This window comes from Somniosus microcephalus, chromosome 1 (assembly GCF_052327205.1).
Source record: "Somniosus microcephalus isolate GS21.2 chromosome 1, FLI_Smic_1.0, whole genome shotgun sequence".
NCBI lineage: Eukaryota > Metazoa > Chordata > Chondrichthyes > Squaliformes > Somniosidae > Somniosus > Somniosus microcephalus.
This window is the reverse complement of record NC_140987.1, coordinates 119,390,664-119,405,221: the sequence shown is the minus strand read 5'-3', so window position 1 is coordinate 119,405,221 and position 14,558 is coordinate 119,390,664. Positions and strand designations below refer to the sequence as shown.

The 14,558-nt window shown below is 44.3% G+C and overlaps 1 long non-coding RNA gene across 1 annotated transcript in view; it reads left to right on the top strand.

Moving 5' to 3' along the window:
- Window positions 1-491: 491 nt before the first annotated feature.
- LOC147124322 (uncharacterized) overlaps window positions 492-14,558 on the top strand; it is a 79,975-nt gene continuing 65,908 nt past the window's right edge. Inside the window, exon 1 of the long non-coding RNA XR_015078017.1 lies at window positions 492-641. This is a non-coding gene — a long non-coding RNA (uncharacterized LOC147124322). The remainder of the gene's footprint in view (window positions 642-14,558) is intronic.

Here is a 14,558-nt window from a genome sequence, read left to right as displayed (position 1 = left end):
AGAACGTGCTGCTTCATAGTTGGCCTGTTCCTGGGTATATTATGTTGAAAGTAGTGTGCAAAGCTAGTCCTTTGTAGCCGCATCAAGGGCACCTGCTCCTGTCTTCAGACTATAGTATAAACAAATGTGAGTTGAATTAGAATGAAGGCAAAAAGCTGAGCAATGCAGCAGGGTGTTGTTGATTAATGATTTTATTTTATGGGCAAGGGATCTTGCAATGACAAGTAACATTTTCGTTGAAATTAAACTATTAGATATAGTTTATGAGGACAAGTGGCATTCAAATTCAGTGTATATACAGTACATAGACATTTAAATGCTCATCAGAAAAGAATTCTAAGTTGGATTTAAGTTTACTCAGTAAGTTTGAATTGTGAAATTTGCTGAAATATAAATGGCTAAACGGTATGTTTGTTTTAAATAACTTGTAAATTATACATCACATTTACACATTGTATATAAACAGACTTTACCCTTTTTTTTTAGCAATAACTGTTCTCTCATCGTACCTTTCTGCATTTCAGCTTTTGCCAGACCAGCTGGTTTTGCTCCTCGAGTTGCTGTTGGAAGTGAAGTCCTTATCTTCCCGAACACTGCACTGGTTACAGAAGCACTATTGCCTCAGGGAGCAGGATGCAGAGGTAATACATTTACTGGCCCACTGAACTGTTTTGTAAACACTTGATAAACTGTGCCAGAGGGAAAAAATGCAGTTCACAGAGCTTAAAATAGCAGCTGTATATTCATATAAGCCAGGATAGTCAACATATTCTAAGTAATCAGCTCCCATGTTTTTAAAACTAATGGGGAAGAAAGATTTTTGGAGTCCTGTAATTTTTTTTGGCAGGGAGGAAATCAATTTCTATCTGACTTGTACAAAAGCTTTATGTGACATAGTTCAAAATCTTGATGTTTCTCATGAGTTATATTCCACTTAAAAAGTGTCACAAAATGTTAATGCAGCAACATTGTTTGTTTTCAGTACTGCAGATAGCTCACTGTGTTATCTTCCATTTGTGGAAATAAAACTAATTTTTTCAAAAATAAAATCAGTTTAATGTATCGCTTAATAAATGTTTTAAACATACACTTCAAAAGTGCTTCATTGGCTGCAAAGTGTTTTGGGTCATCCTGAGGTCATGAAAGGTGCTATATAAATACAAGTTCTTTCTTGTTATCACACATTACACTTAGTTTCAGCAATCTATCCATCAGTACCACATATCCGTCTCCTGTGCTGTCTCCATAAGCCCACCACTGTTCATCTCATATTTCCACTGCTTATGCCCCTTTCCCACTCTCAACACCTTGCAATTGAAACATTAAATGTTTACTATTCATCAATCCCCAATCTATCCAAATCCTTCTGTATTTCGACTAATTCTCTGTTTAAAAAAAGAAGGAACTTGCATTTATATCGGACCTTTTATGTCCTCAGGATATGCCGAAGTATTTACCACTTACCAGCCAATTAATTATTTTTGAAGTGTAAATCATTGTTGTTTTGTAAGCAAACATGGCAGCTAATTTGCACACCACATGGTCCCACATACAGCAAATGAGGTAAATGAACATATAGGTTTGGTGGTGTTGGCTGAGGGAAGAACTCCCAGTTCCTTTTCGAACTAGTGCCATGGGATCTTTTACGTTCACCTGATTAGGTAGATGCAAGTTTAATTGCTCAATGTGAAGACAACACCTCCGACAATGAGAATTCACTCAGTCTTGCACTGAACTATCAAGCCTAGGTTATGTGCTCAAGTACTAAGAGTGGGGCAAGAAGGCAAACAAGATTTTAGGCTGACCAACTAGAGGTATTGAACACAAGTTACAAAGGGTAATAGGGAGCTTGTCTATAGTGCTAGTTCAGCAAACCTGGAGTTCTGTGTCCAATTCATGGTGCATATTAAACTGTTCTGGGGAATAGGCACTAGAGCTACAAAGGGAGGAACAAAACTGGGAATGTTTACGCTCGAGAATAGTAGACTAAAAGGATACTTTATTGAAGTTCTCAATATTCTAAGAGTTATAGATAAACTGTTTGACACAACCACAAATTCTGTAACCAGGGCACTGATTCAAGGTCTAATAGGAAAAATGAACAGAAAGTTTAGATTTAAATTTTAAATTTAAAGTTTAGAAACTTCACACACAGGGTGGTAAATGTGGAACAGACTGCCCGGAAGACATTTCAGGCAGAACAAACTGCCAATATATACAATATCAGACATTGTAACTTGATACCATCAGCAAATTTAGCAGGAAGCTAGTTTTGAAAGATAGTGATTTTTTTTTGTTCTTGGGATGTGGGTGTTGTTGGCAAGGCTGGCATTTATTGCCTGTTTGATACAACTGAGTGGCTGCTAAACCACTTCTGAGGGTAGTTAAGAGTCAACCACATTGGTGTGGGACTGGAATCACATATTGGCCAGACTGGGTAAGTACGGCAGGTTTCCTTCCCTAAAGGATGTTAATGCACCAGTTGTGGTTTTACGATAATCTGACAGCTTCACTTTTTACCAGCTTTTCATTTCCAGATTTAAAAAAAACTGAATTCAAATTCTCAAACTGGCATGGTGGGATTTGAACTCATAGGCCGAGATTTTGTTCACCTCGGCGGGTCCGGTGCGGCCGATGTCGGTGGCGGGTCGTGGCCCTACTGCTGGCTCCATCCCGTTCTGGAAAATGAACTTACCTTAATGGGGTTTGTTAAGCCCGCCCAGCGCGTTTCCCTGCCGAATGAGAAGGAGCGGATCTGGCGACGGCATTCATGACTCGTCTTGAGCCAGTTTCCTTAAAGGAACCATGGCCACCTTTTGACATTTGTGCTATCAGTGTTCTACAGCATTGGAGTGCTGCAAACACTGACAATCACAGCACAGAGGTGCAGGGCTGCACCCAGGTTCTCCGATGACTCCCTCTTTATGCTTATGAAGGGAGTCACAGCACGCAGGGAGGTCCTCTTCCCTTTCCATGGGCGGAAGAGACCTTCCCAGGAGACCAATGGTTGCACATTGCAGAGGAGGTCACAAGTAGGGATGTGGTCAGGAGGACCTGGGTGCAGTGGCACAAACGTTTCAATGATCTCATTAGCTCACGAAACATTAGTACAAAGCCACACTCACCTTCATCCTGCTGTGCCTCTCATCACACACCCATCACTCTGTCTTCCCTACCCTACTCCTGCACATCCTTACTCACACCAACTTACCTTGCACCTCCACCTATCCCTCTCTATCTACATTATTACATCCCCATCTTACTAGCCACCCCTCACACTTACCCTCATCCTAGTGCAGTCATAACAAGTAACAACACACAAGGGTAGCCACTTGGGTGTTTTATCCAATGTTCATGTAAAGTTTCTGTTAATGTGGTGTCAAACATAAAAATCTTTATTTTCAACACTTTCCTTTCTTGAGCATATTTGTGTGCACCTTTGGGAGTGGCTAAGTGAGTTGTGTTGACCGACCCGACATTGGGAAAGGTGGGTTGACAGCGGGTTCCCGACCCGCTGTCAAAAAAAAAAAAAAAACATTTTCTCACCCATCCCGCCTGCAAAATCTCGGCTATATTCTCTGCATTATTAGTCCAGGCCTCTGGATTACTGGTCCAGTAACAACCACTACACTACTGCAGGATTGCCAACTCCACCGCCTCACAAATCAGGAGACAAACTCTGAAAAAACCATGAGATTTGGTATAGAATTCATGAGTTGCTATTTTTCCCCCGACCTGACCCTTGCTCCCAGACAGGAAGCACATTCCGTGACCTTTGCTCCCAGGCAGGAAGCGCATTCAGTCGACACTAACCGATTACTGACATAAGAACATAAGAAATAGGAGCAGGAGTAGGTGTCGCGTCACTCGCAGGCCAGCCTCACTCTGCTTTTAACCATTACTTTTTACAGAACAGAGCTGAGTAATTACATAATTTTGCGAAAAAATCTTTCACTATGAATGCAATAATTATATTTTTTTCTAGATAATATACTAAGCGTTAAAGGAAAGGATGATTCAATTGTTGCATAAACTTGTCTTTCTCAACAATTGATGCAGAAAAACATTTATACAGCAGCAAGGGTATTTAACACTTAATCAATTATATTTTGGTAAATTTAGTATTTTGAAATCTTGATTTTATGCTTTGCTGGAAAATACCTAGTTTTGCTTTGTTGGAAGCGGGGCGAGACAGAATTAACATGATGTTTGTTGACTTTTTTTTTTTAAGTGTTGCAATTAGAAATTTGGAAAACGCTTTAACCCTGCATGACCCGAATTTCTTTCATTTTTGCCATATCTTTCCACCACATCTTGTCTGCTCTATTTGACAGGAAATTTGCCAGTTTACAATCACCTCGTGCAAGGCATGAAAAAGTTTACAATATCACAGGGCTCCCATTGGGTATGGCTCCATGCGTGAAGCACTCAAATGCATCCTCTAATCTCCGTCAGTAGCCTCTGTTTTATAAAAATAGGTTTAGGTTAAAGTAGTAAAGGCGTGCATCACAAACGGTCAAAGCTTTCCATTCATTCTATGTAAATTAGTAATGCAACTTTACACAAAGAGCATATTCCCTTTTTAATTGCATTTTGATGAAGGCCTCAGTGGACCACAGTCTAATATTCAACCATTATTTCACCCACCATTTCTCCCTCTTAGCAGCTCTTCACATCACAGTCTCTCCATTATCCACTCTCAAAATTGTACCTGTACTTGACCTTCACTCTACAGTACAGGTTACTGCTTCAGTCTCACTGAGGAGCAGGACAAGACATTTGATCATATGTGGTGAAGTACCAGTGTTTCTATGTAACAATCTGGCCATGTTGTACTTCAACACTGCTGCTAACTATTAGAGTCAAACAACCTTCAGAAACGCCTAAATCCCGGGATAAACACCAATTTGCGCATGCGTGAAAAATACACGCCATTCATGCATACGCAAATGGGCGTATTTATTCACAAAAAAATTGCGAGATTTAGGCTTTCCATTGCGAGTGAAGCTTTATTTCACTCCGAAATGACGTCTTCGCGAGACTTAGCAATGCTGCTACCGTACCCTTTTGGGTGTAGAAAATACACTAAAGTATGGGTACTGCACTATTAAATGAAGCCCAGGTCTCGTGTTTACTTCTCCAAGAGGATTTCCCTCCTTCCCCACACCCCTAGAAGCTGTTTCCTCTCATGGGGAATCCGGAACAAGGGACACAATCTTAAAATTAGAGACAGACCATTCAGGAGTGAAATCAGGAAGCACTTTTTTTACACTGAGTAGTGGAAATGTAGAAAACTCTCTCCCAAAGGCTGTAGATACTGGGTCAATTGAATTTTTCAAGACTGAGATCAACGGATTTTATTAGGTAATGGTATCGAGGGATATGGATCAACGGCGGGTAGATGGAGTTGAGGTACAGATCAGCTATGACTTTGGTGAGACCACACCTGGAGTACTGTGCATTGTTTTGGTCTCCTTATCCAAGGAAGGATATACTTGCCTTAGAAGGGGTGCAACGAAGGTTCACTACATTGATTCCTGAGATGAGAGGGTTGTCCTATGAGGAGAGATTGAGTAGATTGGGCCTCTACTCTCTGGAGTTTAGAAGAATGAGAGGTGATCTCATTGAAACATATACGATTCTGAGGGGGATTGACAGGATAGATGCTGAGAGATTGTTTCCCCTGGCTGGAGAGTCTAGAACTAGGGGGCATAGTCTCAGGATAAGGGGTCAGCCTTTTAAGACTGAGATGAGGAGGGATTTCTTTACTCAGAGGGTTGTGAATCTTTGGAATTCTCTCTCAAGGAGCTGTGGATGCTCAGTCGTTGAATATATTCAAGACTGAGATAGATAGATGTTTGGACTCCAGAGGAATTAAGGGATATGGGGATAGGACAGGAAAGTGGAGTTAAAGTTGAAGATCAGCCATGATCTTCTTGAATGGTGGAGCAGGCTCGATGGGCCGTAGGACCTACTCCTAGTTCTTATGATTTAATTGAATGGTGGAAGGAGCTGAATGGCCTACTCCTGTTCCTATGTCTCAACTATCTGTTAGTTGCCAAGGTTGTAAATGGTATTTGTTGAGTCTGTGTTTACAAGTGCAGTTATTATGAATAACACGACACAGACAACAGAGAGTAACTAAACAGGTCTTTAGTGATTGAGGGTCAGAGCGGGAACTGAGATACATATTACTCCACAGGGTTTATATACCGGTGTGGTCACTACCGGTACTACAATGTACAGGAGCTGTTAAAAAGTAGTCCTTCACCTTAAGGTATCCTCTTAAGGTAGTACAGGTTACATACACTACAATTCCTCCCCTTTTAGCTTAACAGCGGACACCCCATTAATACAGTACATGAATATATATACATATACAATTTACACACAATGAATATTCAAAGGTTCAGCCTCTGAGGAGGCTTCCGGATCCGTACCAGATAACGCCTTTCAGGGATCTCTTGTTCCCGTTGCTGGGGTGACTCATTCAATTTATCTTCTATGGATTCAACATCATCTAATACAACCGAGTCCGAGGTAGATGCTACAGGCTCAATAAATTCTTCAACTGGTGTCTCTGCCGGAGACATGGGGTTGACCCTTGTTCTTGATCCCACAAGTTGGTCAGCATGACGTCGTATTACGTTCTCCCCAGTGTCTACCGTGTACATCAAAGGCCCCTGCTGTGCACAAATTGTTCCAGGTTGCCATTTATCATTTCTATAGTCCCTGGCCAACACTGGTTGTCCTATTTCAAAACTCCAAGTGGCCTTTTCATTTATGTGTTGGAATTGCTTGTGTTCAACTTCCCGTCTCACATTGGGTTTTAACAAATCCAACCGGGACCGCAACCTTCTGTTATAGAACATGATGACAGGGCTTTGATTTGTCACTGCATGCGTGGCGTTTCGATATGCCATTAGGAAATTGCCCACCTTTATTGCCTTTTTGAATGTTTGTACAAATCTCTCGGCCAACCCATTTGTAGCCGGATGGTATGGGGCAGATGTATAGTGTTTCACCCCATTCTTTTTCATGAATTTCTGGAATTCTTCTGACACGAACTGTGGTCCGTTGTCTGAACGAATTTGCTCGGGCAATCCATTCCTCGCAAATATGGTTCTCAAGACTGCAATCGTCTTCTTAGTGGTAGTGGTCGACACCTTGATCACTTCTGGCCATTTAGAGTGTGCGTCTACTGTTATCAAAAACATGGAATCCATGAATGGACCTACAAAGTCAATATGCACGCGTTGCCATGGAGCTGAAGGCCATTCCCACGGATGCAGCGGTGCAATTGGAGGTGCATTCTGAACTTTTTGACACCCTGAGCAGCTTTTTGTCAGGTCCTCTATTTGTTTGTCTATACCTGGCCACCACACATAAGCCCTAGCAAGGCTTTTCATCTTGACTCCCCCCAGATGACCTTCATGCAATTCTTTTACGGCTCTCTCCCGTAATTTAGGAGGAATAACCACCCTTGTTCCATACATCAGTGTTCCTTGACATACGGACAGCTGTTCTCGTCTGGCTGAGAATACTGGTAACAGTGGTTCGCCATGTGCTGGCCATCCCTTCACCGTCAAATCGTAGACCCGAGACAGTGTCGGGTCATTTCGGGTCTCTCTCTCAATACCCGCATTGGTGACTGGCAAGCATTCGATGATGGTCGAGTGGAATATCTCGACAGGATCAACTGCCGGTGCCTCTTCCGCTGTAGGTAGTGGCAGGCGCGACAGCCCATCAGCATTACCATGTTGCTTTGTACCTTTGAACTCAATATCGTATTGATGTGCCCCTAGGAAAAGGGACCATCTCTGAAGCCTCTGCGCCGTCATTACCGGAACACCCTTCTTAGGATTGAATATGGAAACCAATGGTTGATGATCTGTCAGCAGTGTAAACTGTTGTCCGTGCAGGTAGTGGTTAAATTTCTTCACTCCCCACACGAGGCTGAGGGCCTCCCTATCTATCTGAGCATAGTTGCGCTCAGCGGAGGTCAATGATCTGGATGCAAAAGCGACTGGCCTTTCCGAGCCATCTGGAAACTTATGTGAGAGCACCGCCCCGATACCATAGGGAGATGCATCACAAGCCAACCGAATAAGTAGCGTTGGGTTAAAGTGAGCCAACACTTCCTTAGACGTGATCAACGCCTTGCTCTTCCGAAAAGCCCGCTTACAGTCATCGCTCCACTTCCATGGTATTCCCGTTTGCAAGAGGGTGTTTAGTGGGTGTAACACCGTAGATAAATTTGGTAAAAACTTGTGGTAGTAGTTAACCAGCCCGAGGAACGACCTCAACTGTGACACATTTTCCGGTGCTGGAGCCTTGACTACTGCCTCAATCTTGTCAGGGGACTTATGTAACCCCTCCTTGTCAATAACGTGGCTGCAGTACGAAATTTGCTTCTGAAAAAACTCGCATTTCTGGCGATTAGCTCTTAGCCCATATTCTTTCAATCTGATGAGGTGATCACTATCGTTATCTCCTGTAACCAGGATGTCATCCAAGTAACACTGTGTCCCTGGAATTCCCTGCAAGACCTGTTCCATGGCCCGTTGCCAAATAGCCGGAGCCGATGCCACTCCAAAAACCAGCCTATTCTACTGATATAAGCCCTTATGCGTGTTGATCATGAGATACTGTCTCGACACTTCAACTTCCATCTGCAGGTACGCCTGCGCCAGGTCTATCTTGAAGTGCTTGCCGCCAGATAGAGAAGCGAAGATATCTTCAATCCGCGGAAGCGGATATTGCACTGTGCGAAGAACTGGATTAACAGTGACTTTGAAATCACCACAGATGCGAACCTTCTTTGGTTCACCAGGCGTGTTGCTCAACGATCGCTTCATGACAGGAACAATGGGTGTAGCCCACTCGCTCCAGTCCACTTTGCACAGTACTCCTGAACGTTCTAACCCTTCCAGCTCTGCTTCCACAGCAGGTCGTATCGCATAAGGCACCGGTCTGGCTTTGAAAAATTTTGGGCTTGCATTTTCTTCAACCTTGATGGTTGCAGTAATTCCTTTCAGTGTCCCAAGTCCCTGTTGGAACACCGCCTTAGCATCGTCTAAGATTTTGGACAATCGTCTAGGTTTGACGTCGTCCTCCTTACTGGCATCCACAGTCAGTGCTCGTATGGAATGCCAATCCAGTTGTATTTTCCGGATCCATTCACGTCCTAGTAGTGGCAGACCTCCCTCAGGTAACACATATAAGTCCATTTTCTGACTTTCTTTACCATTGTAGACCACGTTTACTTTTATTTTTCCTTTGGGGTATACTTTTTGCCCTGTGTATGTTTTCAATACAATCTTCGTATCCCTCAGGGGAATGTGCGAGAATAACCTTTTGTAGTCTCGCTTATTTATGACCGTTAAGGCCGATCCTGTGTCCAATTCCATCTTCACTTGGACTCCTGCTATCTTGAGCATGACCCAGATAGTTTGGTGGTCTGCTGTGTTGCCCACATTATGTATCTTCAGACAACCCAGTTCCTTGCTGCTGGAGTCTGAATCAGTCTTCTGTTCATCCGAACTGTTCTCTGTCACTATGTACTTTTTTGTACTTCTCCTGCGGTGACTTTTTGCTGTTGGTCTTCTTTCCTGACCGGCAGACTCTCGCTATGCGACCAAGTTTGCCACATTGCCTGCATTCTTTGTCTTTGAACCAGCACTGGTTCTGGTCATGCGTTGTCCTACCGCAACGATAGCACTTTACTGCACCCAATGCCATTTCATTGGTGCTGAATTCAGGTGGCTTTTGCTGTATTTCCGCAGCTCCCCGTGCTGCTGCTTCGTACGATACGGCCACGCTGAAAGCCTTGTCCAGTGTCAACTCTTTCTCTGAGAGTAGCCTTTTCTGGGTTCCTTCGCTCAGGAGACCGCAGACGAATTTGTCCCGTAGGGAATCTGCCAGTCCTGCTCCGATCTGCCAGTGCTTTGATAGCTTGCGTAATTCCATAAGGTAACCAGCATTACTCTCATCTTTATGCTGATTCCTCTTGTAGAATTTAAATCGTTCTGCTATCAGCAGCGGTGTAGGGTTTAGGTGCTCCTGCAGGATAGCAACAATATCCGTGAAACTTTTTTCTACCGGTTTATCTGGGGTTATCAGGTTCCTCAATAACCCGTACGTCTTCGCACCCATCAAGTTTAATAGGGGTAGTGCTTTCTTATCATCCGGCACTTCATTCGCTCTACAATAAACTTCGATGCGTTCCACATAAGTGGACCAATGTTCCACATCGTTGTCGAATGCAGTAATGTTGCCTGTTTTCGGCATCCTAGCTGAGTTTCTTCTTTCCCTTCGGATATTATTTTTTAATTTATTTTATTTTTTTAAATTTAAGATGGCGGCTCCCGCGCTCGTCGTCTTCTCCGCTGGCTCAAGATGGCGTCTTTTCCCGCGCTGCTGCTGCCCACGCCTCACAGTGGTCCTTCCTGCACTTGTTTTTCCCTGTATGTGCGCTTCCTTGAGCTGCTGTTGTTGTTGTTGTTGCCACGCCGCTTTCTGCGGTCCTCGTGGCAATGGAGCGCCTTTCTGGCTGCTGCGCGTCTCTGCCCCGCGATTGCAGTCCGGCCCCTGACACCGGCTGCGGTCTTGTTCTCCGCCCTCTATGCTTTCCTCCCCTTTCCCCCTCCGACAAGCTCGGCCGTCTTCCCCCGCGCCGCTCGATCGGGCTTACCCGCCGCTGCCTTAGAAGGATTGCGCACTACCTGTAGCCAGCCCTTATGCTGGACTTCGTGGCCAGGAAACTAAGCCCGGTTCTCGATGGCCTCCCTTGCGATGCACCGCTCTGCAGGATGCTGAGGGCGGATGCCCTTGGTCGGCGCCCGCGTTCCAGGACGTAGCCTCCTTCCAATGTACCCCAGATTCAGTACTGGGGGAGGTGATGCAAAACTGCTGCTAGGCTCGATCAGACTCGTCGCCACTGTTGAGTCTGTGTTTACAAGTGCAGTTATTATGAATAACACGACACAGACAACAGAGAGTAACTAAACAGGTCTTTAGTGATTGAGGGTCAGAGCGGGAACTGAGATACATATTACTCCACAGGGTTTATATACCGGTGTGGTCACTACCGGTACTACAATGTACAGGAGCTGTTAAAAAGTAGTCCTTCACCTTAAGGTATCCTCTTAAGGTAGTACAGGTTACATACACTACAGTATTCCTGTTACTTATCGAATGTCTCTGATAGAGGTGCACCCAAGAATAATGACATTATGAAGTGAGGACATCAAGCGCAATTCTTTTCACACTTAAGCCAGTTGAGCAATCTGGATCATTTGGAATCGGCAGGATTCAGAAGTCTTGGGGGCAGGAGCAATATCTTGTTATTATTTTGACAGAGAGGGAGCAAAATCTATGTTATAAAAAGGCTGAGGTTGCACATCTTCCTTATTCACCACAGTCCCAATGGTTCTGCTTGTGCTCACTGTTTTAAAATAAAAAATAGTGCTAATGACAGTTAAAAATGGTGCTATTACAATGCTGTTATTGTGGCATAATATCACAGGAGAGCATGATAAGTTTATTATTTTGCAGTTGTGAGACCATAGCACATACTGGGAAATCATGGCACATTTTCCATGATTTTCTATCCATTGATCCTATCTGCGATTTCCAACTATGAACTCCCAACAGAGCACCAAAACATACATTTGTAAGATAAGTCCCAAAATATTTTGCACAAGTCTGGATTTTTATAGAATATTTTCATTTAATGTTTCCCATAAGCGGACCATACCTGCATACATTCCAGAAGGCATACTTTTTCCAAGGTTTGTCCTATCCTCACAAAGGTGTATACCTGAAGGATTAAAAAAAATCCTACTTGCAGTAATTTTACTGAATTTAATGTAATCTGTGCATGTTACCAAACTTCGAAATACTGTATCAAAGACCAGAGGTTTTCAGACTATAATTAAATTAAATAGTAATATTAAATACAAAAATCAGTAAATAATAAGGACATTTATAAATGTAAATGCACTGAAAAAACCTAGAATGGATCATGTACCCTTTGTAAAAAAAAAAGCTTCTGATTGAGTATATGAATCAGTTAAATTTGTATAAATTTCATAACATATTTCATAACAAATTCAGCTTCTTGAAGATCTTCTGCATCGACATACTGTGCCTGCCTATGTAGTTCCACATCCTTTTGGCTTTGTTGATTGCTGCAGTGTGTGATGTATGTCATGTAAGGGAGAGAACTACTTTTTACAGCTCCTGTATACTGTAGTACCGGCAGTGACCACACCTGTCTATAAACCCTGAGTAGTGATCTGTATAGTTAGTTCTAGAGTAACCCTCATTCAGTAAACACCTGTTGAATCGTTCCCTGCAGTCTGTTGTCTGATTATTGAAGGACACAACATTAAGATACACGGGCATAACAGTGGCGACGAGGAAGTTCGAACCTACCTGCAACTCTGCATCACCTCCCAGGGATTCGCTCCTGGAGAACAGTGGAAGAAGGTCGAGTCCAGAAGCACGGGCGTCGACCACGGGCAACTGCCCAGTCATCCAGCGGAGATTTGAGCATCGCAGGGGAGGCTGTCGAGAGCCAGGCTTGGCTTTCCAGTCACGGTGGTCCAGCGAAACGGGCTGGCAACAGGTACTGTGCAGACCCTTCCCGGACAGCGACGGGCTAGAGCCCGACCGAGCGGCGTCGACGGGGGAGAGAGAGAGAGCAGAGCGCACAGGGCGCAGCCGGTGTTCAGGACCGAGCGGCGTCAACGGGGGAGAGAGGCGAGAGAGAGCAGAGCGCAGCCGGTGTTCAAGGGCCGAGCAACGTCAACGGTGGAGAGAGGCGCGCAGGAAAACGCGAGGCGCTGCCATTGCCACGAGGACCGCAGAGAGCAGCGCAGGAGCAGCGCACGAAACCCACAGGGCGTCGCCATTTGCCACGAGGACCGCTGAGAGCGGCGTTGGCAGCAGCGGGGAAGAAAGGAAAGCGCGGGAGACACCATTTTAAGCCAATCTAACCACACCCAAAAATGCCGAAGAGTGGCAGTATCACAGCGTTCGACAATGAAGTCGAAGATTGGACGACATATGTCGAATGCATAGAAGTATACTGCAAGGCGAATGAAGTGCCAGATGACAAGAAAGCGCTGGTATTGTTGAATTCAATGGGTGCAAAAGCATATGGCTTACTACGAAACCTAGTAACCCCAGAGAAGCCAGTAGAAAAGGATTTTGAAAACATAGTGTCAATCCTACAGGACCACTTAGACCCCACACCGCTGCTGATAGCAGAAAGATTTAAGTTTCACAAAAGGAACCAGCATAAAGATGAAAGTAATGCTGAGTATTTAACGGAACTGCGCAAGCTATCGAAACACTGCCAGTTTGGAACGGGACTAGCAGATACTTTAAGGGACAAGTTTGTGTGTGGGCTTCAAAGTGAAGGAACCCAGAAACGGCTTCTATCAGAAAAGGATCTTACGCTGGACAAGGCTTTCCGCATTGCAGTATCACACGAAGCAGCAGCACGGGGCGCTGCAGAGATACAACGGAGACCGCAAGAATATGGCACAAATGAAATGTCATATGGATAGCTGCGGCAGAACAACACATGACCATAATGATTGCTGGTTCAAGGACAAAGTGTGCAGACAGTGTGGAAAAGTAGGACACATACATAGCAAGAGTCTGCAGGTCGGGAAAGAAAACCAGCAGCAAGAAATCTCCACAGGAGAAGTACAAGAAGGTACATAAGGTGACGGAGAGTAGTTCAGACGAACAGAAGAGTGATACAGACTCCGGAAGCAAGGAGCTGGGTTGTCTGAAACTACATAATGTGATCAAAACGGAGGATCACGCTCAAGATAGCAGGAGTCCAAGTGAAAATGGAATTGGACACAGGATCAGCCCTAACAGTCATAAACCGAAGGGACTACAAGCGGCTATTCTCACATATACCCTTGAGAGATACAAAGATTGTCTTGAAGACATACACTGGGCAAAAAGTCTACCCCAAAGGAAAAATAAGGGTGAACGTTATATATAACGGCAAGGAAACACCAAAAATGGACCTATATGTATTGGCAGATGGAGGACCACCACTACTAGGACGTGAATGGATCCGGAAGATACAGCTAGATTGGCATTCCATACAAGCACTGACTGTAGATGCCAAAAAGGATGACAACGTCACACCTGGACGACTGTCAAAAATGCTAACTGACGCACAAGGAGTGTTGCAGCAGGGACTCGGAACACTAAAAGGCATAACAGCGACGATCAAAATAGAGGAAAATGCAAGCCCAAAGTTTTTTAAGGCCAGACCGGTACCTTATGTGATCCGCCCAGCCGTCGAAGCAGAGCTGGAAGGTTTGGAACGTTCAGGAGTACTGTCCAAAGTGGACTGGAGCGAGTGGGCTACACCCATCGTTCCTGTAATGAAGAGGTCGTTGAGTAATACGCCTGGGGAACCAAAGAAGGTTGGCATCTGTGGGGACTTTAAGGTGACAGTGAACCCAGTCCTTCACACTGTACAATATCCGCTTCCACGGATTGAAGATATTTTCGCCTCGCTA